Below are 24,121 nucleotides of genomic sequence, written 5' to 3'. Positions count from 1 at the left end.
TCCACTCCAGTGTGTCTCCACGCTAGCTCCCTGATTACTCATCACTTTAGCACCTCACACTAACTTTAAAGCCACGCTGACGCCCTCCCTGTACAACGCCTGTACACAGGACAACACACAGCACATTTACTGTCCTGGCACAAATAAAAGCTTTATATCTCTTCTGCTTTCTGGGAGTTTGTGTGTGTGTGTGTGTGTGTGTGTGTGTGTGTGTGTGTGTGTGTGTGTGTGTGTGTGTGTGTGTGTGTGTGTGTGTGTGTGTGTGTGTGTGTGTGTGTGTGTGTGTGTGTGTGTGTGTGACCGTGTGTGTGTGAATCAGCAGAGAGTTTGCACCCGTCTGTGTGTGATTAACTGCACTGTTTGATGAGTCTGGCTGCTCGGTTCTGCTCTGTTCTGCTCTATTCTGCTCTGTTCTGCTCTGTTCTGCTCGGTTCAGCTCTGTTCTGCTCTGTTCTGTTCTGTTCTGCTCTGTTCTGCTCGGTTCTGCTCTGTTCTGCTCGGTTCTGATCTGCTCTGCTCTGTTCTGCTCGGTTCTGCTCTATTCTGCTCGGTTCTGCTCGGTTCTGCTCTGTTCTGCTCTGTTCTGCTCTGTTCTGCTCTATTCTGCTCTGTTCTGCACTATTCTGCTCTGTTCTGCTCTGTTCTGCTCTATTCTGATCTGTTCTGCTCTGTTCTGTTCTGTTCTGCTCTGTTCTGCTCTATTCTGCTCAGTTCTGCTCTATTCTGCTCGGTTCACTCTGTTCTGCTCTGTTCTGCTCTGTTCTGCTCTATTCTGCTCTGTTCTGCTCTATTCTGCTCGGTTCACTCTTTTCTGCTCTGTTCTGTTCTGTTCTGCTCTGTTCTACTCTGTTCTACTCTGTTCTACTCTGTTCTGCTCTGTTCTGATCTGTTCTGCTCTATTCCGCTCGGATCTGCTCTGTTCTGCTCTATTCTGCTCTATTCTGCTCTGTTCTGCTCTGTTCTGCTCGGTTCTGCTCTGTTCTGCTCTATTCTGCTCGGTTCTGCTCTGTTCTGCACTATTCTGCTCTATTTCTGCTCTGTTCTGCTCTATTCTGCTCTGTTCTGCTCTGTTCTGCTCTGTTATGCTCTATTCTGCTCTGTTCTGCTCGGTTCACTCTGTTCTGCTCTGTTCTGTTCTGCTCTCTGCTCTGTTCTGCTCTGTTCTGCTCTGTTCTGCTCTCTGTTCTGCTCTGTTCTGCTCTGTTCTGCTCTGTTCTGCTCTGTTCTGCTCTGTTCTGCTCGGTTCTGCTCTGTTCTGCTCTGTGTTCTGCTCGGTTCTGCTCTGTTCTGCTTCTGCTCTGTTCTATTCTGCTCTATTCTGCTCTGTTCTGCTCTATTCTGCTCTGTTCTGCTCTGCTCGTTCTGCTCTGTTCTGCTCTGTTCTGCTCTGTTCTGCTCTTTTCTGCTCGGTTCTCTGTTCTGCTCTGTTCTGCTCTATTCTGCTCTGTTCTGCTCTGTTCTGCTCTGTTCTGCTCTGTTCTGCTCGGTTCTGCTCTCTGCTCTGTTCTGCTCTGTTCTGCTCTGTTCTGCTCTCTGTTCTGCTCTGTTCTGCTCTGTTCTGCTCTGTTCTGCTCTGTTCTGCTCTGTTCTGCTCTGTTCTGCTCTATTCTGCTCTGTTCTGCTCTATTCTGCTCGGTTCACTCTGTTCTGCTCTGTTCTGCTCTGTTCTGCTCTATTCTGCTCTCTGTTCTGCTCTGTTCTGCTCCATTCTGCTCTGTTCTGCTCTGTTCTGCTCTGTTCTGCTCTGTTCTGCTCTGTTCTGCTCTGTTCTGCTCTGTTCTGCTCTATTCTGCTCTGTTCTGCTCTCTGTTCTCTGCTCTATTCTGCTCTGTTCTTCTGCTCTGTCTGCTCTGTTCTGCTCTGTTCTGCTCGGTTCTGCTCTGTTCTGCTCTATTCTGCTCGGTTCTGCTCTGTTCTGCACTATTCTGCTCTATTCTGCTCTGTTCTGCTCTATTCTGCTCTGTTCTGCTCTGTTCTGCTCTGTTCTGCTCTGTTCTGCTCTGTTCTGCTCGGTTCTGCTCTGTTCTGCTCTGTTCTGCTCTGTTCTGCTCTGTTCTGCTCGGTTCACTCTGTTCTGCTCTGTTCTGCTCTGTTCTGCTCTGTTCTGCTCTGTTCTGCTCTGTTCTGCTCTGTTCTGCTCTGTTCTGTTCTGCTCTGTTCTGCTCTGTTCTGCTCTGTTCTGCTCTGTTCTGCTCTGTTCTGCTCGGTTCTGCTCTGTTCTGCTCTATTCTGCTCTGTTCTGCTCTATTCTGCTCTGTTCTGCTCTGTTCTGCTCTGTTCTGCTCGGTTCTGCTCTGTTCTGCTCTATTCTGCTCTGTTCTGCTCTATTCTGCTCGGTTCACTCTGTTCTGCTCTGTTCTGCTCTGTTCTGCTCTGTTCTGCTCTGTTCTGCTCTATTCTGATCTGTTCTGCTCTGTTCTGTTCTGTTCTGCTCTGTTCTGCTCTATTCTGCTCTGTTCTGCTCTATTCTGCTCTGTTCTGCTCTGTTCTGCTCTGTTCTGCTCTGTTCTGCTCTGTTCTGCTCTGTTCTGCTCTATTCTGCTCGTTCTGCTCTATTCTGCTTTTCTGCTCTGTTCTGCTCTGTTCTGCTCTGTTCTGCTCTGTTCTGCTCTGTTCTGCTCTGTTCTGATCTGTTCTGCTCTATTCTGCTCTGGATCTGCTCTGTTCTGCTCTATTCTGCTCTATTCTGCTCTGTTCTGCTCTGTTCTGCTCTGTTCTGCTCTGTTCTGCTCTGTTCTGCTCTGTTCTGCTCTGTTCTGCTGCTCTGCTCTCTGCTCTGTTCTGCTCTATTCTGCTCTGTTCTGCTCTGTTCTGCTCTGTTCTGCTGCTGCTCTGTTCTGCTCTGTTCTGCTCTGTTCACTCTGTTCTGCTCTGTTCTGCTCTGTTCTGCTCTGTTCTGCTCGGTTCTGCTCTGTTCTGCTCTGTTCTGCTCTGTTCTGCTCGGTTCTGCTCTGTTCTGCTCTGTTCTGCTCTGTTCTGCTCTGTTCTGCTCTGTTCTGCTCTGTTCTGCTCTGTTCTGCTCTGTTCTGCTCTATTCTGCTCTGTTCTGCACTATTCTGCTCTATTCTGCTCTGTTCTGCTCTGTTCTGCTCTGTTCTGCTCTGTTCTGTTTCTGCTCTGTTCTGCTCTATTCTGCTCTGTTCTGCTCTATTCTGCTCTGTTCTGCTCTGTTCTGCTCTGTTCTGCTCTGTTCTGCTTTATTCTGCTCTGTTCTGTTCTGCTCTGTTCTGCTCTATTCTGCTCTGTTCTGCTCTGTTCTGCTCTGTTCTGCTCTGGTTCACTGCTCTGTTCTGCTCTGTTCTGCTCTGTTCTGCTCTGTTCTGCTCTGTTCTGCTCTGTTCTGCTCTGTTCTGCTCTGTTCTGCTCTGTTCTGCTCTATTCTGCTCTGTTCTGCTCTGTTCTGCTCTGTTCTGCTCTGTTCTGCTCTGTTCTGCTCTGTTCTGCTCTATTCTGCTCTGTTCTGCTCTGTTCTGCTCTGTTCTGCTGCTGTTCTGCTCTGTTCTGTTCTGCTCTGTTCTGCTCTGTTCTGCTCTGTTCTGCTCTGTTCTGGTTCACTCTGTTCTGCTCTGTTCTGCTCTGTTCTGCTCGGTTCACTCTGTTCTGCTCTGTTCTGCTCGGTTCTGCTCTGTTCTGCTCTATTCTGCTCGGTTCTGCTCTGTTCTGCTCTGTTCTGCTCTCTTTCTGCTCTGTTCTGCTCTATTCTGCTCTGTTCTGCTCTGTTCTGCTCTGTTCTGCTCGGTTCTGCTCTGTTCTGCTCTATTCTGCTCTGTTCTGCTCTATTCTGCTCGGTTCTGCTCTGTTCTGCTCTGTTCTGTTCTCTGTTCTGCTGCTCTGTTCTGCTCTGTTCTGCTCTATTCTGATCTGTTCTGCTCTGTTCTGTTCTGTTCTGCTCTGTTCTGCTCTGTTCTGCTCAGTTCTGCTCTATTCTGCTCGGTTCTGCTCTCTGTTCTGCTCTGTTCTGCTCTGTTCTGCTCTGTTCTGCTCTGTTCTATTCTGTTCTGCTCTGTTCTGCTCTGCTCTATTCTGCTCGGTTCTGCTCTGTTCTGCTCTGTTCTGCTCTGTTCTGCTCTGTTCTGCTCTGTTCTGCTCTGTTCTGCTCTGTTCTGCTCTGTTCTGCTCTATTCTGCTCTCTGTTCTGCTCTGTTCTGCTCTATTCTGCTCTATTGCTCTGTTCTGCTGTTCTGCTCTTTCTGCTCTTTCTGCTCTGTTCTGCTCTATTCTGCTCTGTTCTGCTCTGTTCTGCTCTGCTTTTCTGCTCTATTCTGCTCTGTTCTGCTCTATTCTGCTCTGTTCTGCTCTGTTCTGCTCTGTTTCTGCTCTGTTCTGCTCTGTTCTGCTCTGTTCTGCTCTGTTCTGCTCTGTTCTGCTCTGTTCTGCTCTGTTCACTCTGTTCTGCTCTGTTCTGCTCTGTTCTGCTCTGTTCTTCACTCTGTTCTGCTCTGTTCTGCTCTGTTCTGCTCGGTTCTGCTCTGTTCTGCTCTGTTCTGCTCTGTTCTGCTCGGTTCTGCTCTGTTCTGCTCTATTCTGCTCTGTTCTGCTCTATTCTGCTCTTCTGCTCTGTCTGCTCTATTCTGCTCTGTTCTGCTCTGTTCTGCTCTGTTCTGCTCTGTTCTGCTCTGTTCTGCTCTATTCTGCTCTGTTCTGCTTTCATTCTGCTCTGTTCACTCTGTTCTGCTCTGTTCTGCTCTGTTCTGCTTTATTCTGCTCTGTTCTGCTCTGTTCTGCTCTATTCTGCTCTGTTCTGCTCTGTTCTGCTCTGTTCTGCTCGGTTCACTCTGTTCTGCTCTGTTCTGCTCTGTTCTGCTCTGTTCTGCTCTGTTCTGCTCTGTTCTGCTCGGTTCACTCTGTTCTGCTCTGTTCTGCTCTGTTCTGCTCTATTCTGCTCTGTTCTGCTTTATTCTGCTCTGTTCTGCTCTGTTCTGCTCTGTTCTGCTCTGTTCTGCTCTGTTCTGCTCTTCTGTTCTGCTCTGTTCTGCTCTGCTCTGTTCTGCTCTGTTCTGCTCTGTTCTGCTCTGGTTCTGCTCTGTTCTGCTCTATTCTGCTCTGTTCTGCTCTGTTCTGCTCTGCTCTGTTCTCTGTTCTGCTCTGTTCTGCTCTGTTCTGCTTTATGTTCTGCTCTATTCTGCTCTGTTCTGCTCTGTTCTGCTCTGTTCTGCTCTGTTCTGTTCTGTTCTGCTCGTTCTGCTCTGTTCTGCTCTGTTCTGCTCTGTTCTGCTCTGTTCTGCTCTGTTCTGCTCTGTTCTGCTCTGTTCTGCTCTATTCTGCTCTGTTCTGCTCTGTTCTGCTCTGTTCTGTTCTGCTCTGTTCTGCTCTATTCTGCTCTGTTCTGCTCTGCTCTGTTCTGCTTTATTCTGCTCGGTTCTGCTCTGTTCTGCTCTGTTCTGCTCTGTTCTGCTCTGCTCTGTTCTGCTCTGTTCTGCTCTGTTCTGCTCTGTTCTGCTCTGTTCTGCTCTGTTCTGCTCTGTTCTGCTCTGTTCTGCTCTGTTCTGCTCTGTTCACTCTGTTCTGCTCTGTTCTGCTCTGTTCTGCTCTGTTCTGCTCTGTTCTCTGTTCTGCTCTGTTCTGCTCTATTCTGCTCTGTTCTGCTCTGTTCTGCACTATTCTGCTCTATTCTGCTCTGTTCTGCTCTATTCTGCTCTGTTCTGCTCTGTTCTGCTCTGTTCTGCTCTGGTTCTGCTCTGTTCTGCTCTATTCTGCTCTGTTCTGCTTTATTCTGCTCTGTTCTGCTCTGTTCTGCTCTGTTCTGCTCTGTTCTGCTTTATTCTGCTCGGTTCTGCTCTGTTCTGCTCTGTTCTGCTCTGTTCTGCTCTGTTCTGCTCGGTTCACTCTGTTCTGCTCTGTTCTGCTCTGTTCTGCTCGGTTCTGCTCTGTTCTGCTCTGTTCTGCTCTGCTCTGTTCTGCTCGGTTCTGCTCTGTTCTGCTCTGTTCTGCTCGGTTCTGCTCTGTTCTGCTCTGTTCTGCTCTGTTCTGCTTTATTCTGCTCGGTTCACTCTGTTCTGCTCTGTTCTGCTCTGTTCTGCTCTGGTTCTGCTCTGTTGTTCTGCTCTGTTCTGCTCTGTTCTGCTCGGTTCACTCTGTTCTGCTCTGTTCTGCTCTGTTCTGCTCTGTTCTGCTCTGTTCTGCTCTATTCTGCTCTGTTCTGCTCTGTTCTGCTCTGTTCTGCTCTGTTCTGCTCTGTTCTGCTCTGTTCTGCTCTGTTCTGCTCTGTTCTGTTTCTGCTCTGTTCTGCTCTGTTCTGCTCTGCTCTGTTCTGCTCTGCTCTGCTCTCTGTTCTGCTCTTCACTCTGTTCTGCTCTGTTCTGCTCTGTTCTGTTCTGTTCTGCTCTGTTCTGCTCTGTTCTGCTCTGTTCTGCTCGGTTCTGCTCTGTTCTGATCTGCTCTATTCTGCTCTGTTCTGCTTTATTCTGCTCGGTTCACTCTGTTCTGTTCTGCTCTGTTCTGCTCTGTTCTGCTTTATTCTGCTCGGTTCTGCTCTGTTCTGCTCCATTCTGCTCTGTTCTGCTCTGTTCTGCTCTGTTCTGCTCTGTTCTGCTCTGGTTCACTCTGTTCTGCTCTGTTCTGCTCGGTTCACTCTGTTCTGCTCTGTTCTGCTCTGTTCTGCTCGGTTCACTCTGTTCTGCTCTGTTCTGCTCTGTTCTGCTCTGTTCTGCTCTATTCTGCTCTGTTCTGCTTTATTCTGCTCGGTTCACTCTGTTCTGCTCTGTTCTGCTCTGTTCTGCTCGGTTCTGCTCTCTGTTCTGCTCTGTTCTGCTCTGTTCTGCTCGGTTCTGCTCTGTTCTGTTCTGTCTGTTCTGCTCTGTTCTGCTCTGTTCTGCTCTTCTCTGTTCTGCTCTGTTCTGCTCTGTTCTGCTCTGTTCTGCTTGGTTCTGCTCTGTTCTGCTCTATTCTGCTCGGTTCTGCTCTGTTCTGCTATTCTGCTCTGTTCTGCTCTGCTCTGTTCTGCTCTATTCTGCTCTGTTCTGCTCTGTTCTGCTCTGTTCTGCTCGGTTCTGCTCTGTTCTGCTCTATTCTGCTCTGTTCTGCTTTATTCTGCTCTGGTTCACTCTGTTCTGCTCTGTTCTGCTCTCTGTTCTGCTTTATTCTGTTCTGCTCTGTTCTGCTCTGTTCTGCTCTATTCTGCTCTGTTCTGCTCTGTTCTGCTCTGTTCTGCTCTGTTCACTCTGTTCTGCTCTGTTCTGCTCTGTTCTGCTCTGTTCTGCTCTGTTCTGCTCACTCTGTTCTGCTCTGTTCTGCTCTGTTCTGTTCTGCTCTCTGTTCTGCTCTATTCTGCTCTGTTCTGCTTTATTCTGCTCGGTTCTGCTCTGTTCTGCTCTGTTCTGCTCTGTTCTGCTCGGTTCACTCTGTTCTGCTCTGTTCTGCTCTGTTCTGCTCGGTTCACTCTGTTCTGCTCTGTTCTGCTCTGTTCTGCTCTCAGTTCTGCTCTGTTCTGCTCTGTTCTGCTCTGTTCTGCTCTGTTCTGCTCTATTCTGCTCTGTTCTGCTCTATTCTGCTCGGTTCACTCTGTTCTGCTCTGTTCTGCTCTGTTCTGCTCTGTTCTGCTCTATTCTGCTCTGTTCTGCTTTATTCTGCTCGGTTCACTCTGTTCTGCTCTGTTCTGCTCTGTTCTGCTCGGTTCTGCTCTATTCTGCTCTGTTCTTCTGCTCTATTCTGCTCGGTTCACTCTGTTCTGCTCTGTTCTGCTCTGTTCTGTTCTGTTCTTCTGCTGTTCTGCTCTATTCTGCTCTCTGTTCTGCTCTCTGCTCTATTCTGCTCGGTTCTGCTCTGTTCTGTTCTGTTCTGCTCTGTTCTGCTCTATTCTGCTCTGTTCTGCTCTATTCTGCTCTGTTCTGCTCTATTCTGCTCGGTTCACTCTGTTCTGCTCTGTTCTGCTCTGTTCTGCTCTATTCTGCTCTGTTCTGCTCTATTCTGCTCGTTCTGCTCTGTTCTGCTCTGCTCTGTTCTGCTCTGTTCTGCTCTGTTCTGCTACTCTGTTCTGCTCTCTGTTCTGCTCTGTTCTGCTCTATTCTGCTCGGTTCTGCTTTCTGCTCTGTTCTGCTCTGATTCTGCTCTATTCTGCTCTGTTCTGCTCTCTGTTCTGCTCGGTTCTGCTCTGTTCTGCTCTGTTCTGCTCTGTTCTGTTCTGTTCTGCTCTGTTCTGCACTATTCTGCTCTATTCTCTATTTCTGCTCTGTTCTGCTCTATTCTGCTCTGTTCTGCTCTGTTCTGCTCTTCTGCTCTGTTCTGCTCTGTTCTGCTCTGTTCTGCTTTATTCTGCTCTGTTCTGCTCTGTTCTGCTCTGTTCTGCTCTGTTCTGCTCTGTTCTGCTCGGTTCACTCTGTTCTGCTCTGTTCTGCTCTGTTCTGCTCTGGTTCTGCTCTGTTCTGCTCTGTTCTGCTCTGCTCTGTTCTGCTCTGGGTTCACTCTGTTCTGCTCTGTTCTGCTCTGTTCTGCTCTTCTGCTCTGTTCTGCTGCTCTATTCTGCTCGGTTCTGCTCTGTTCTGCTGCTATTCTGCTCTATTCTGCTCTGTTCTGCTCTATTCTGCTCTGTTCTGCTCTGTTCTGCTCTGTTCTGCTCTGTTCTGCTCTGTTCTGCTCTGTTCTGCTCTGTTCTGCTTTATTCTGCTCGGTTCACTCTGTTCTGCTCTGTTCTGCTTTATTCTGCTCGGTTCTGCTCTGTTCTGCTCTATTCTGCTCTGTTCTGCTCTGTTCTGCTCTGTTCTGCTCTGCGGTTCACTCTGTTCTGCTCTGTTCTGCTCGGTTCTGTTCTCTGTTCTGCTCTGTTCTGCTCTGTTCTGCTCGGTTCACTCTGTTCTGCTCTGTTCTGCTCTGTTCTGCTCTATTCTGCTCTGTTCTGCTTTATTCTGCTCGTTCTGCTCTGTTCTGCTCTGTTCTGCTCTGTTCTGCTCTTCTGTTCTGCTCTGTTCACTCTGTTCTGTTCTCTGTTCTGCTCTGTTCTGCTCTGTTCACTCTGTTCTGCTCTGTTCTGCTCTGTTCTGCTCTGTTCTGCTCTGTTCTGCTCTGTTCTGCTCTGTTCTCTGCTCTGCTCTCTGTTCTGCTCTGTTCTGCTCTTCTGCTCTGTTCTGTTCTGTTCTGCTCTGTTCTGTTCTGTTCTGCTCTGTTCTGCTCTGTTTCTGATCTGCTCTGCTCTGTTCTGCTCGGTTCTGCTCTATTCTGCTCTGTTCTGCTCGGTTCTGCTCTGTTCTGCTCTGTTCTGCTCTGTTCTGCTCTGTTCTGCTCTGTTCTGCTCTGTTCTGCTCTATTCTGCTCTGTTCTGCTCTATTCTGCTCTGTTCTGCTCTGTTCTGCTCTGTTCTGCTCTGTTCTGCTCTATTCTGCTCTGCTCTGTTCTGCTCTATTCTGTTCTCTCTGTTCTGCTCTGTTCTGTTCTGTTCTGCTCTGTTCTGCTCTGTTCTGCTTGTTCTGCTCTGTTCTGCTCTGTTCTGCTCTGTTCTGCTCTGTTCTGTTCTGTTCTGCTCTGTTCTGCTCGGTTCTGCTCTGTTCTGCTCTGTTCTGATCTGTTCTCTGCTCTGTTCTGCTCTGTTCTGCTCTGTTCTGCTCTATTCTGCTCTGTTCTGCTCTGTTCTGCTCGGTTCAGCTCTGTTCTGCTCTGTTCTGTTGTTCTGCTCGGTTCTGCTGCTCTGTTCTGCTCTGTTCTGATCTGCTCTGCTCTGTTCTGCTCTGTTCTGCTCTGCTCGGTTCTGCTCTGTTCTGCTCTGTTCTGCTCTGTTCTGCTCGGTTCTGCTCTTTCTGCTCTGTTCTGTTGTTCTGCTCTGTTCTGTTCTGTCTGTTCTGTTCTACTCTGTTCTGCTCTGTTCTGCTCTGTTCTGATCTGTTCTGCTCTGTTCTGCTCTGTTCTGCTCTGTTCTGCTCGGTTCTGCTCTGTTCTGCTCTGTTCTGATCTGTTCTGCTCTGTTCTGCTCTGTTCTGCTTTATTCTGCTCGGTTCTGCTCTGTTCTGCTCTGTTCTGCTCTGTTCTGCTCGGTTCTGCTCTGTTCTGCTCTGTTCTGCTCTGTTCTGCTTTCTGCTCTGCTCTGTTCTGCTCTGTTCTGCTCTGTTCTGCTCTGCTGTTCTGCTCTGTTCTGCTCGGTTCACTCTGTTCTGCTCTGTTCTGCTCTGTTCTGCTCTGTTCTGCTCTGTTCTGCTCTGTTCTGCTTTATTCTGCTCTGTTCTGCTCTGTTCTGCTCTGTTCTGCTCTGTTCTGCTCGGTTCACTCTGTTCTGCTCTGTTCTGCTCTGTTCTGCTCGTTCTGCTCTGTTCTGCTCTGTTCTGCTCTGTTCTGCTCTGTTCTGCTCTGTTCTGCTCGGTTCACTCTGTTCTGTTCTGCTCTGTTCTGCTCGGTTCTGCTCTGTTCTGCTCTGTATTCTGCTCTGTTCTGCTCTGTTCTGCTCTGTTCTGCTCTATTCTGCTCTGTTCTGCTGCTCTGTTCTGCTCTGTTCTGCTCTGTTCTGTTCTCTGTTCTGCTCGGTTCTGCTCTGTTCTGCTCTATTCTGCTCTGTTCTGCTTTATTCTGCTCGGTTCACTCTGTTCTGCTCTGTTCTGCTCTGTTCTGCTTTATTCTGCTCTGTTCTGCTGCTCTGTTCTGCTTGTTTCTATTCTGCTCTGTTCTGCTCTGTTCTGCTCGGTTCTGCTCGGTTCACTCTGTTCTGCTCTGTTCTGCTCGGTTCACTCTGTTCTGCTCTGTTCTGCTCTGTTCTGCTCGGTTCTCTGTTCTGCTCTGTTCTGCTCTGTTCTGCTCTGTTCTGCTCTGTTCTGCTCTATTCTGCTCTGGTTCACTCTGTTCTGCTCTGTTCTGCTGTTCTGCTCTGTTCTGTTCTGCTCTGTTCTGCTCTGTTCTGCTCTGTTCTGCTCTGTTCTGCTCTGTTCTGCTCTGTTCTGCTCTGTTCACTCTGTTCTGCTCTGTTCTGCTCTGTTCTGCTCTGTTCTGCTCTATTCTGCTCTGTTCTGCTCTATTCTGCTCTGGTTCTGTTCTCTGTTCTGCTCTGTTCTGCTCTGTTCTGCTCTGTTCTGCTCTATTTCTGTTCTGTTCTGCTCTGTTCTGCTCTGTTCTGCTCTGTTCTGCTCTATTCTGCTCTGTTCTGCTTTATTCTGCTCGGTTCACTCTGTTCTGCTCTGTTCTGCTCTGTTCTGCTCTGTTCTGCTCTGTTCTGCTCTGTTCTGCTCTGTTCTGCTCTGTTCTGCTCGGTTCACTCTGTTGTTCTGCTCTGTTCTGCTCTGTTCTGCTCTGTTCTGCTCTGTTCTGCTGCTGCTGTTCTGCTCTGTTCTGCTCTGTTCTGCTCTGTTCTGCTCTGTTCTGCTCTGTTCTGCTCTGTTCTGCTTTATTCTGCTCTGGTTCTGCTCTGTTCTGCTCTGTTCTGCTCTGTTCTGCTCTGTTCACTCTGTTTTGCTCTGTTCTGCTCTGTTCTGCTCTGTTCTGCTCTGCTCTTCACTTCTGCTCTGTTCTGCTCTGTTCTGCTCTGTTCTGCTCTGTTCTGCTCTATTCTGCTCTGTTCTGCTTTATTCTGCTCTGTTCTGCTCTGTTCTCTGTTCTGCTCTGTTCTGCTCTGTTCTGCTCTGTTCTGCTGTTCTGCTCTGTTCTGCTCGTTCACTCTGTTCTGCTCTGTTCTGCTCTGTTCTGCTCTGTTCTGCTCTGTTCTGCTCTATCCTGCTCTGTTCTGCTCGGTTCTGCTCTGTTCTGCTCTGTTCTGCTCTGTTCTGCTCTGTTCTGCTCGGTTCACTCTGTTCTGCTCTGTTCTGCTCTGTTCTGCTCTGTTCACTCTGTTCTGCTCTGTTCTGCTCTGTTCTGCTCTGTTCTGCTCTGTTCTGCTCTGTTCTGCTTTATTCTGCTCGGTTCACTCTGTTCTGCTCTGTTCTGCTCTGTTCTGCTCTGTTCTGCTCTGTTCTGCTCTGTTCACTCTGTTCTGCTCTGTTCTGCTCTGTTCTGCTCGGTTCTGCTCTGTTCTGCTCTATTCTGCTCTGTTCTGCTTTATTCTGCTCTATTCTGCTCTGTTCTGCTCTGTTCTTCTGCTCTGTTCTGCTCTGTTCTGTTCTGTTCTGCTCTGTTCTGCTCGGTTCTGCTCTGTTCTGCTCTGTTCTGCTCTGTTCTGCTTTATTCTGCTCTCTGTTCTGCTCTGTTCTGCTCTGTTCTGCTCTGTTCTGCTCTGTTCTGCTTTATTCTGCTCTGGTTCACTCTGTTCTGCTCTGTTCTGCTCTGTTCTGCTCTGTTCTGCTCTGTTCTGCTCTGTTCTGCTCTGTTCTGCTCGTTCACTCTGTTCTGCTCTGTTCTGCTCTGTTCTGCTCGGTTCTGCTCTGTTCTGCTCTGTTCTGCTCTGTTCTGCTCTGTTCTGCTCTATTCTGCTCTGTTCTGCTTTCTGCTCGGTTCACTCTGTTCTGCTCTGTTCTGCTCTGTTCTGCTCGGTTCTCGTTCTGTTCTGCTCTGTTCTGCTCGGTTCTGCTCTGTTCTGCTCTATTCTGCTCTGTTCTGCTTTATTCTGCTCGGTTCACTCTGTTCTGCTCTGTTCTGCTCTGTTCTGCTCTGTTCTGCTCGTTCTGTTCACTCTGTTCTGCTCTGTTCTGCTCTGTTCTGCTCTGGTTCACTCTGTTCTGCTCTGTTCTGCTCTGTTCTGCTCTGTTCTGCTCTGGTTCACTCTGTTCTGCTCTGTTCTGCTCTGTTCTGCTCTGGTTCTCTCTGCTCTGTTCTGCTCTATTCTGCTCTGTTCTGCTTTATTCTGCTCTGTTCTGCTCGGTTCACTCTGCTCTGTTCTGCTCTGTTTTGCTCTGTTCTGCTCTGTTCTGCTCTGTTCTGCTTTCACTCTGTTCTGCTCTGTTCTGCTCGATTCTGCTCTGTTCTGCTCTATTCTGCTCTGTTCTGCTTTATTCTGCTCGGTTCACTCTGTTCTGCTCTGTTCTGCTCTGTTCTGCTCTGTTCTGCTCGGTTCACTCTGTTCTGCTCTGTTCTGCTCTGTTCTGCTCTGTTCTGCTCGTTCACTCTGTTCTGCTCTGTTCTGCTCTGTTCTGCTTTGTTCTGCTCGGTTCTGCTCTGTTCTGCTCTATCCTGCTCTGTTCTGCTTTATTCTGCTCGGTTCACTCTGTTCTGCTCTGTTCTGCTCTGTTCTGCTCGGTTCTGTTCTGCTCTGTTCTGCTCTGTTCTGCTCTGTTCTGGTTCACTCTGTTCTGCTCTGTTCTGCTCGGTTCTGCTCTGTTCTGCTCTATTCTGCTCTGTTCTGCTTTCTGCTCTGTTCTGGTTCTCTGTTCTGCTCTGTTCTGCTCTGTTCTGCTCTGTTCTGCTCTGTTCTGCTCTGTTCTGCTCTCTGTTCTGCTCTGTTCTGCTCTGTTCTGCTGTTCGGTTCTGCTCTGTTCTGCTCTATTCTGCTCTGTTCTGCTTTATTCTGCTCGGTTCACTCTGTTCTGCTCTGTTCTGCTCTGTTCTGCTCTATTCTGGTTCTGTTCTGTTCTGCTCTGTTCTGCTCGGTTCTGCTCTGTTCTGCTCTATTCTGCTCTGTTCTGCTTTATTCTGCTCGGTTCACTCTGTTCTGCTCTGTTCTGTTCTGTTCTGCTCTGTTCTGCTTCGGTTCTGCTCTGTTCTGCTCTATTCTGCTCTGTTCTGCTTTATTCTGCTCGTTCACTCTGTTCTGCTCTGTTCTGCTCTGTTCTGCTCTATTCTGCTCTGTTCTGCTTTATTCTGCTCTCTGTTCTGCTCTGTTCTGCTCTGTTCTGCTCTGTTCTGCTCTGTTCTGCTCTGTTCTGCTCTGTTCACTGTTCTGCTGTTCTCTGCTCTGTTCTGCTCTGTTCTGCTCTGTTCTGCTCTGTTCTGCTCTGTTCTGCTATTCTGCTCTGTTCTGCTTTATTCTGCTCGGTTCACTCTGTTCTGCTCTGTTCTGCTCTGTTCTGCTCGGTTCTGTTCTGTTCTGCTCTGTTCTGCTCGGTTCTGCTCTGTTCTGCTCTATTCTGCTCTGTTCTGCTTTATTCTGCTCGGTTCACTCTGTTCTGCTCTGTTCTGCTCTGTTCTGCTCGGTTCACTCTGTTCTGCTCTGTTCTGCTCTGTTCTGCTCACTCTGTTCTGCTCTGTTCTCTGTTCTGCTCTGTTCTGCTCTGTTCTGCTCTGTTCTGCTCTGTTCTGCTCTGTTCTGCTCTGTTCTGCTCTGTTCTGCTCTCTGCTCTTCTGTTCTGCTCTGTTCTGCTTTATTCTGCTGCTCGGTTCACTCTGCTCTGTTCTGCTGCTCTGCTCGGTTCACTCTGTTTTGCTCTGTTCTGCTCTGTTCTGCTCTGTTCTGCTCGGTTCTGCTCTGTTCTGCTCTGTTCTGCTCTGTTCTGCTCTGTTCTGCTCTGTTCTGCTCTGTTCTGCTCTATTCTGCTCGGTTCTGTTCTGCTCTGTTCTGCTCTGTTCTGCTCTGTTCTGTTCTGTCTGTTCTGCTCTGTTCTGCTCTGTTCTGCTCTGTTCTGCTCTATTCTGCTCTGTTCTGCTTTATTCTGCTCTGTTCACTCTGTTCTGCTCTGTTCTGCTCTGTTCTGCTCTGTTCTGCTCGGTTCACTCTGTTCTGCTCTGTTCTGCTCTGTTCTGCTCGGTTCACTCTGTTCTGCTCTGTTCTGCTCTGTTCTGCTAAGTTCACTCTGTTCTGCTCTGTTCTGCTCTGTTCTGCTCGGTTCTGCTCTGTTCTGCTCTATTCTGCTCTGTTCTGCTTTATTCTGCTCGGTTCACTCTGCTCTGTTCTGCTCGGTTCACTCTGTTTTGCTCTGTTCTGCTCTGTTCTGCTCTGTTCTGCTCGGTTCACTCTGTTCTGCTCTGTTCTGCTCGATTCTGCTCTGTTCTGCTCTATTCTGCTCTGTTCTGCTTTATTCTGCTCGGTTCACTCTGTTCTGCTCTGTTCTGCTCTGTTCTGCTCGGTTCACTCTGTTCTGCTCTGTTCTGCTCTGTTCTGCTCTGTTCTGCTCGGTTCACTCTGTTCTGCTCTGTTCTGCTCTGTTCTGCTCGGTTCTGCTCTGTTCTGCTCTATCCTGCTCTGTTCTGCTTTATTCTGCTCGGTTCACTCTGTTCTGCTCTGTTCTGCTCTGTTCTGCTCGGTTCACTCTGTTCTGCTCTGTTCTGCTCTGTTCTGCTCGGTTCACTCTGTTCTGCTCTGTTCTGCTCGGTTCTGCTCTGTTCTGCTCTATTCTGCTCTGTTCTGCTTTATTCTGCTCGGTTCACTCTGTTCTGCTCTGTTCTGCTCTGTTCTGCTCTGTTCTGCTCTGTTCTGCTCGGTTCACTCTGTTCTGCTCTGTTCTGCTCTGTTCTGCTCGGTTCTGCTCTGTTCTGCTCTATTCTGCTCTGTTCTGCTTTATTCTGCTCGGTTCACTCTGTTCTGCTCTGTTCTGCTCTGTTCTGCTCGGTTCACTCTGTTCTGCTCTGTTCTGCTCTGTTCTGCTCGGTTCACTCTGTTCTGCTCTGTTCTGCTCGGTTCTGCTCTGTTCTGCTCTATTCTGCTCTGTTCTGCTTTATTCTGCTCGGTTCACTCTGTTCTGCTCTGTTCTGCTCTGTTCTGCTCTGTTCTGCTCTGTTCTGCTCTGTTCTGCTCGGTTCTGCTCGGTTCACTCTGTTCTGCTCGGTTCACTCTGTTCTGCTCTGTTCTGCTCTGTTCTGCTCTGTTCTGCTCGGTTCTGCTCGGTTCACTCTGTTCTGCTCTGTTCTGCTCTGTTCTGCTCGGTTCACTCTGTTCTGCTCTGTTCTGCTCTGTTCTGCTCTGTTCTGCTCGGTTCACTCTGTTCTGCTCTGTTCTGCTCTGTTCTGCTCTGTTCTGCTCGGTTCACTCTGTTCTGCTCGGTTCACTCTGTTCTGCTCTGTTCTGCTCTGTTCTGCTCTGTTCTGCTCGGTTCACTCTGTTCTGCTCTGTTCTGCTCTGTTCTGCTCGGTTCTGCTCGGTTCATGCTTCTGCTGAACTCAGCAACACCATGTTTTTTTTGTTTTTGTTTTTACAAATAGGCGCAAATTGTCTTGATGTCTTTGGTGATTGCTATAGTGTGTTGGGAATTTGAATGGGTTGGGCACTAGCCTGGCCTGCTGGCACAGCACAGCACAGTACCACATAGCACAGCACAGCACACACAAGGGACAGGGAGGCTCAGTAAAGAGTCATAGAAGAGGAAGAGCATGGGGAAGAAGATGAGTGGTTGACTAGGTCTATCTGTCATGGACACGACACCACAGCAGCCAGGCATTTCCCATCACTATCCATCCCAGTGAAGCAGCAATGTTAACAATACTGTCCTCACATTTACCAGTTCTGCCTCATTAGAGCCTTGGAAGCAGATACATTAGAGCAGGATGCCATGCACCGGTTGAGTTGGGCTCTGGCTCCACCTGTCAGCTACAAAGAATGTGTGGGTGGGTGGGGGATGGGTGTATGAGGGGAGAGGAGCTGGGAGGGGTGTGTCTGGAGAGAGGAGCTGGGAGGGGTGTGTGAGGAGAGAGGAGAGAGGAGTAGTGTGTGAGGAGCGAGGAGCTGTGAGGGTTGTGTGAGGAGAGAGGAGCTGAGGAGGGGTGTGTGAGGAGAAAGGAGAGAGGAGCTGGGAGAAGTGTTTGAGGAGAATGGAGAGAGGAGAGAGGAGGGGTGTGTGAGGAGAGAGGCGTTGGGAGGGTGTGTGAGGAGAGAGGTGTTGGGAGGGTGTGTGAGGAGAGAGGCAAAGGGGGGGTGTGAGGATAGAGGAGCTGGTAGGGGTGTGTGAGGAGAGAGGGAGCTGGAGGGGTGTGTGAGGAGAGAGGAGCTGAGAGGGGGTGTGAGGAGAGAGGACCTGGGAGGGGTGTGTGAGGAGAGAGGAGCGAAGAGCTGGGAAGGGTGTGTGAAGAGAGAGGAGAGAGGAGCTGGGAGGGGTGTGTGAGGAGGGAGGAGCTGGTAGGGGTGTGTTTGGAGAGAAGAGCTGGGTGGGGTATGTAAGAAGAGAAGAGCTGAGGAGGGGTGTGTGAGGAGAAAGGAGAGAGGAGCTGGGAGAAGTGTTTGAGGAGAATGGAGAGAGGGAGAGAGGAGGGGTGTGTGAGGAGAGAGGAGCTGGGAGAAGTGTTTGAGGAGAAAAGAGAGAGGAGGGGGTGTGATTAGGATAGAGGATTTGGGAGGGGTTTGTGAGGAGAGAGGATCTAAGAAAGGTGTGTGAGGAGAGAGGAGCTGAGAGGGGGTGTGAGAGGAGAGAGGACCTGGGAGGGGGTGTGTGAGGAGAGAGAGAGAGGAGCTGGGAGGGGTGTGTGAGGAGGGAGGAGCGAAGAGCTGGGAAGGGTGTGTGAAGAGAGAGGAGAGAGGAGCTGGGAGGGGTGTGTGTGAGGAGGGAGGAGCTGGTAGGGGTGTGTAAGGAGAGAAGAGCTGGGTGGGGTATGTAAGAAGAGAAGAGCTGGGTGGGGTGTGTGACGAGAGAGGAGAGAGGAGCTGGGAGGGTGTGTGAGGAGAGAGGAGCTGGGAGGGTGTGTTGGGAGAGAGGAGCGAAGAGCTGGGAAGGGTGTGTGAAGAGAGAGGAGAGAGGAGCTGGGAGGGGTGTGTGAGGAGGGAGGAGCTGGTAGGGGTGTGTAAGGAGAGAAGAGCTGGGTGGGGTATGTAAGAAGAGAAGAGCTGGGTGGGGTGTGTGACGAGAGAGGAGAGAGGAGCTGGGAGGGGTGTGTGAGGAGAGAGGAGCTGGGAGGGGTGTGTGGGGAGAGAGGAGTTGGGTGGGGTGTGTAAGGAGAGAAGAGCTGGGTGGGGTGTGTGATGAGAGAGGATAGAGGGGTGTGTGAAGAGAAGGAGCTGGGATGGGTGTGTGAGGAGAGAGGAGCGAGGAGCTGGGAAGGGTGTGTGAGGAGAGAGGAGCTGAAAATGGTGTGGGAGGAGAGAGGAGCTGGGAGGGGTGTGTGAGGAGAGACGAACTGGAAGGGGTGTGTGAGGAGAGAGGAGTGAGGAGCTAGGATGGGTGTGTGAGGAAAGACGAGTGAAGAGCTAGGATGGGAGTGTGAGGAGAGAGGAGCTAAGAAGGGTGTGTGAGGAGAGAGGAGCGAGGAGCTGGGAAGGGTGTGTGAGGAGAGAGGAGCTGAAAATGGTGTGGGAGGAGAGAGGAGCTGGGAGGGGTGTGAGGAGAGGGAGTGAGGAGCTGGGAGGGGTGTGAGGAGAGAGGAGCTGGGAGGGGTGTGTGAGGAGAGAGGAGCTGGGAGGGGTGTGTGAGGAGAGAGAGCTGGGAGGGGTGTGAGGAGAGAGGAGCTGGGAGGGGTGTGTGAGGAGAGGGAGCTGGGAATGGTGTGGGAGGAGAGAGGAGAGAGTAGCTGGGAGGGTGTGTGAGGAGAGAGGGAGCTGAGAGGGGTGTGTGAGGAGAGAGGAGAGTGGAGGGGTGTGTGAGGAGCGAGGAGCTGGGAAGGGTGTGTGAGGAGAGAGGAGCTGGGAAGGGTGTGTGAGGAGAGACAGGAAGGGGTGTGTGAGGAGAGAGATTAGTGAGGAGCTAGGATGGGTGTGTGAGGAGAGATGAGCTAAGAAGGGTGTTTGAGGAGAGAGGAGCTGGGAGGGGTGTGTGAGGAGAGAGGAGCTGGGAGGGGTGTGTGAGGAGAGAGGAGCTGGGAAGGGTGTGTGAGGAGAGAGGAGCTGGGAATGGTGTGGGAGGAGAGAGGAGAGAGTAGCTGGGAGGGGTGTGTGAGGAGAGAGGAGCTGAGAAGGGTGTGTGAGGAGAGACAGGAAGGGGTGTGTGAGGAGAGAGATTAGTGAGGAGCTAGGATGGGTGTGTGAGGAGAGATGAGCTAAGAAGGGTGTTTGAGGAGAGACCTAGATGAGCTGGGATGTCAGGGAAAGTGTGTGGAGAGAGGAGCTGGGAAATGGGGGAGGAGCTGGGAGGAGAGAAAGAGCTGGGAGGGGTGTGTGAGGAGAGAGGAGCGAGGAGCTGGGAGGGGTGTGAGGAGAGAGGATCTAAGAAGGGTGTGTGAGGAGAGTGCAGCTGGGAGGGGGTGAGGAGAGAGGAGCTGGGTGGGGTGTGTGAGGAGAGAGGAGCGAGGAGCTGGGAGGGGTGAGGAGAGAGGAGCTGGGAGGGGTGTGTGAGGAGAGAGGAGCTGGGAGGGGTGTGAGGAGAGAGGAGCTGGGAGGGGGTGTGAGGAGAGAGGAGCTGGGAGGGTGTGAGGAGAGAGGAGCTGGGAGGGGTGTGTGAGGAGCGAGGAGCTGAGAAGGGTGTGTGAGGAGAGATGAACTGGGAGGGGTGTGTGAGGAGAGAGGAGCGAGGAGCTGGGAGGGTGTGAGGAGAGAGGAGCTGGGAGGGGGTGTGTAAGGAGAGAGGAGCTGGGAGTGGTGTGAGGAGAGAGGAGCTAAGAAGGGTGTGTGAGGAGAGAGGAGCTGGGAGGGGGTGTGAGGAGAGAGGAGCTGAGAAGGGTGTGTGAGGAGAGATGAACTGGGAGGGGTGTGTGAGGAGAGAGGAGAGAGGAGCTGGGAGGGGTGTGTGAGGAGAGAGGAGCTGGGAGGGGTGTGTGAGGAGAGAGGTGCTGGGAGGGCTGTATAAGGAGAGTGGAGCTGGGAGGGGTGTGTGAGGATAGAGGAGAGAGGAGGAGTGTGTGAGGAGCGAGAAGCTGAGAGGGTTGTGTGAGGAGAGAGAGGGGATGAAAGGGCTGTATTAGGAGAGAGGAGCTGGGAGGGGTGTGTGAGGAGAGAGGAGAGAGGAGGAGTGTGTGAGCGAGAAGCTGAGAGGGTTGTGTGAGGAGAGAGGAGCTGAGCGGTGTGTGAGGAGAAAGGAGAGAGGAGCTGGGAGAAGTGTTTGAGGAGAAAAGAGAGAGGAGGGGTGTGATTAGGATAGAGGATTTGGGAGGGGTTTGTGAGGAGAGAGAGAGTTGAGCTGGGAGGGGTGTGTGGGGAGAGAGGAGCTGGAAGGTGTGTGTGAAGGGAGAGGAGCTGGGAGGGGTGTGTGAGGAGAGAGGAGACGAGCTGGGGAGGGTGTGAGGAGAGAGGAGCTGGTAGGGGTGTGTGAGGAGAGAGGAGCTGAGAAGGGTGTGTGAGGAGAGACGAACTGGGAGGGGTGTGTGAGGAGAGAGGAGCGAGGAGCTGGGAGGGGTGTGTGAGGAGAGAGGAGATGAGGAGGGGTTTGTTTTGAGAAAGGAACTGAGAGGAGTATGTGAATAGAGAGGAGCTGTGAGGGGTGTGTGAGGAGAGAGGAGCTGAGAGGGTGTGTGTGGAGGGAGGAGCTGAGAGGGGTGTGTGAGGAGAGAGGAGCTGAGAAGGGTGTGTGAGGAGCGAGAATCGAAGAGCTGGGAGGTCAGTACAGATTCTTTTGACTGCACAGCAGAGCAAATATACACAAATATACATACAACATACAAAACAATACACCCAATATTCTCTCCACAGCTATGGTAATTATGGGTCACCTTCATTGTACCTGATACAGTCATTGATCATACAGTATATGTATCTATACTAACAACCTGGCTTTGAAGTCTTTGGAGTTCCGTAAAGTACTGAGAGGACAAATGGTTTTGGTTCTCGGTCCTGTTCTCTTTACACTAAGCTCTGCAGCCCTGAAGTTTTTAAAATGCACTATTTCTGCCTTTCATCTGTCCAGCGCCCTGCAATCTTTACGCTCTGGTTAAGGGCAACTTCACTATGACTGATGTTTGCCCTCCTTCCAGTTGATTGTAAAAGGAGGCTCCCCATGCAGGCTGGTAAGGAAGAACATTTGCACTCAGGAAGGTTGAAAATCCCATCACATGGAACCAAATTAATTTGTGAGGCACAGTATTCAGGATAGGGTTGCAAAATTCTGTGAACTGTCAATAAATTCCCTGGTTTACCAGAAATCCTGGTTGGAGAAATCTTGATTATGGAAATCCCCCAATCAGGATTTCAAGAAAACCAGGGAATTTATTGAAAGTTACCAGAACAACCCTATTTCAGGAGCACTGGCTTCATAATGGAAGACAATATGGAGTTCCATCCCTTCATTGCGATTCCATTCACTGTTTAATCGGGAGGACGGCCGTAGTCAGGGCAGCAGTGTAGAAAATGATTTCATCCCAGGGGGATAAGAAAAAACAATGCTCTCTTTTTAATTTCTCCTCTAAAGCGGCCGGGGAAAAGAGAGAAACCGATATAGATGTAATTGATGGTGTGGAGCCAGGCGGGCGGATAGCCGTGGCAGCCATAGAAGAGTTCCGTCAATTCTCTCATATCTGGATCCTGGACTTTTTCCTTTCTCATAACAGGAAAGGCTCGTGGGCACTGGAGGTTGACAAATCTTGCACACAGGGCAAATTGACCAGCAACAGAACACAATTTGTCCTTTAAAAGAATGGTGGGGCCGGGCCCTGTATGGCTTCAGTAATTAGTTTAAGCTGCCTTGAGGCTGTGGTGTGGTGGTCCAGGGGTGGACCCTGTCGAGGAAGCTTAGTGTGTCCTCTGATAAGATACAGTGATGTTGCGTCACAGACAGACAGCCTTACCCTGAATCCTGATGAGGCTCCGCCACTAAATATATCAATTAACACGTCTTTACATAGAGATAAAGAGGAATGCGAGGATGGATTATAGGTGGGGGTGGGGGGATCAACGGTGTGCGTGTGCTTGTGTGTGTGTGTGTGTGTGCGTGTGCGTGCGTGCGTGCGTGCGTGCGTGTGTGTGTGTGCGTGTGTGCGTGCGTGCGTGCGTGTGTGTGTGTGTGTGTGCGTGCGTGCGTGCGTGCGTGCGTGCGTGTGTGTGTCTGTGCGTGCGTGCGTGCGTGCGTGTGTGCGTGCGTGTGTGTGTGTGTGTGTGTGTGTGGGGAGGGGAAGCTTAAATAAGGATGATGAGAAATGAGAGTGATGGAGGCTCCTGCTGGCATGTTCTTACTGGCACGTACAAAGACAAAGACTAAAATATACACAGAGCTGTTCAGGCAGCATCTGTATCGTGAAGCTGGGAGTGTCAAACATGTATGAACTGGTCCGTCGAGTGTGTTTAGTGACATCCAACATCTCCCCCTGACCCATTTCTATGTATGTGACACAGTAAAGTCAATTTTCTCTGCCTTTCCCAGCAAAATAAATATAAAATCAATTAGAAGGGGAAAACTACAGGAGAAACATGATATTCTTTTACTCAATTTAGTGGAAGCAGAACCTTCAGGCCCTTCAAAGTTTGAGGATAAACAGTTCTGAACTCCTGGGTGGAGAACTTTTCCTCCTTTCTACTTACCTCCCTGGCTAAAGTCAGACAGCGGTTGCGCTTGGCTGCCTGGTTGTTAATAAAGGGGTCAGGTGCTTGTGGAGCTCTCAGTCAGAAAGCAAGAAATGTGGATCTCTCCACAGACACCGCCACGCATGATGATGTGGCAAGCACGAGGCTGGGGCAGCACCTCAACACACACATCAGCCACACAAAAAGACAGGAGGAAGGTGGAGTGAGAGGGGGGAGAGAAGGGTGGGGTGTGAGAGAGTCGAAAGGTATAGAAAGGAAGAGGATGATAGTGAAAGAGATGCTGGGTGCTTTTCTGCAGCAGACTTTATAATTGGCTTTTGGGCCCATTAACAGGCCCGTTTCATCTTCTACCAGCAGCTAATTGGAGTAGAGGAGGCCTCCGCCACACGGCCTGGAAGGGAAAAAAGAAGAAGAGGCTTCTTTTCAAGATTCTACCGGCTCCAAAAGCAGCGTGATGGGAGGCCATTAGGCAAACAGCGGAGAGATGTTCTGGAGCGTGTTTATAGGGAAAGGGGTAAATGAATCGGATCCGTGGAGAAATCATTCACAGAGATGACCTAACCTGTCCAAAGACCACGCTGCATGTCCTACATTGGGGAACATGCTGAATGGGCATGTAAACATAACGCCCTATAAGCATTCCAGGGGAGGCTGTTAAGCCTCTGATGACATTACTGTAGTGTACAGACTCCTGCCTGGCAGATCACATCAACGAGACATAAAGACACCATGATGACACTAGACATGTAAACAAATACGTTTTTTGCAGAAACACAAAAACTCCCCAACAAAGCAGACTGAGAATTAGTCAATGAAAGAATGGGAATTTGAGATTCTCCAAAATGTGAGATTCTCAGTTAATCTGCACGACACCCCTGGTGACTCCTTGCAGATCACACACATACCTTCCCGTCCTCCTCCCGTCTCCCCGTCTCCCTGTCTCCCCATCTCCCCGTCTTCCCTTCTCCCCGTCTCCCCGTCTCCCCGTCTCCCCGTCTTCCCTTCTCCCCGTCTCCCCGTCTCCCCGTCTCCCCTTCTCCCCGTCTCCCCGTCTCCCCGTCTCCCCTTCTCCCCGTCTCCCCGTCTCCCCGTCTCCCCTTCTCCCCGTCTCCCCGTCTCCCCGTCTCCCCGTCTCCCCTTCTCCCCTCTCCCCGTCTCCCCGTCTCCCGTCTCCCCTTCTCCCCGTCTCCCCGTCTCCCGTCTCCCCTCCCCTCTCTCTCTCCCAGCTCCAGAGAGTCCTTTTCTCAAACAGACTGACAATAACGATGGAAACATGAAACATGGCACGACAGAGGAATTGGAAAGTTCTTATCGTCCCTCACCCTCTGCCCTCAAAAGGCAATTCTCTTCAAGACAAGCCAGGAGGCGATCAAAGTGAGCCATATTGCTCTGGCCCTGCCTGTTTTGGTCTCTGGCAGACCGCAGACAAGGACTGGCCAGCATTGATAGCCTTCATTCATCGAGTTCATGTGCAATTCAAGCCCTGTTTTTGGTCGACTGGTTTTATTTTCCAAAAGGCCTGCAACCTGCCTGATGATCCATTTTAAGGCCTGCACAAGTTTTCTGACAGTTTGAGGCGCACGCATCCAGACTGCACAATCAGGCCCGGAACAGCCAGCCCATTCTGGACATATCATAGTGGAAGAGCTGGAGCATCAAAGGGCTGTCATAGAGGCCTGATAGCCTGATGAAAATATCCTTATGAGGGTTGGCCTGCAACCTTACACAGCCTCTTTATTAAGGAGGGCGAGGGAAGGATGGGAGGATGGATCTCTATGTGGTTCTGCTGCAGATTGAAGGACTGCCCTCTTGCTGGGAGCTTGCATCCACCTATAACTCATGTTTACCCAAATCTCATAGACATAGCATTGACCCTTTTCTAGATATGAGCCATTAAGGCAGGAACCTCTGCAGTATGTAGTCCAATCACAACAATCACCTCATTAGAGAGCAGTGAGAATTAAAAGACAAGAAGTGGTCTCCAAGGGACTCCATTACAGCAGTGTTGGTGGTGTGTGGAACGAACACTCAATGTATTACCCAGGA

The 24,121-nt window shown here is 50.4% G+C and overlaps 1 protein-coding gene across 5 annotated transcripts in view; it reads right to left on the bottom strand.

The window, feature by feature from the left end:
* The window catches only part of LOC115112531 (CUGBP Elav-like family member 3-B), a 200,008-nt gene that overhangs the window by 152,013 nt on the left and 23,874 nt on the right, over positions 1-24,121 (bottom strand). The gene's annotated exons all lie outside the window — the stretch shown is intronic.

Source organism: Oncorhynchus nerka, linkage group LG27 (genome assembly GCF_034236695.1).
Source record: "Oncorhynchus nerka isolate Pitt River linkage group LG27, Oner_Uvic_2.0, whole genome shotgun sequence".
Lineage (NCBI taxonomy): Eukaryota > Metazoa > Chordata > Actinopteri > Salmoniformes > Salmonidae > Oncorhynchus > Oncorhynchus nerka.
Note: the sequence above shows the minus strand (reverse complement) of the source record. Positions and strands in the feature narration are given on the sequence as shown.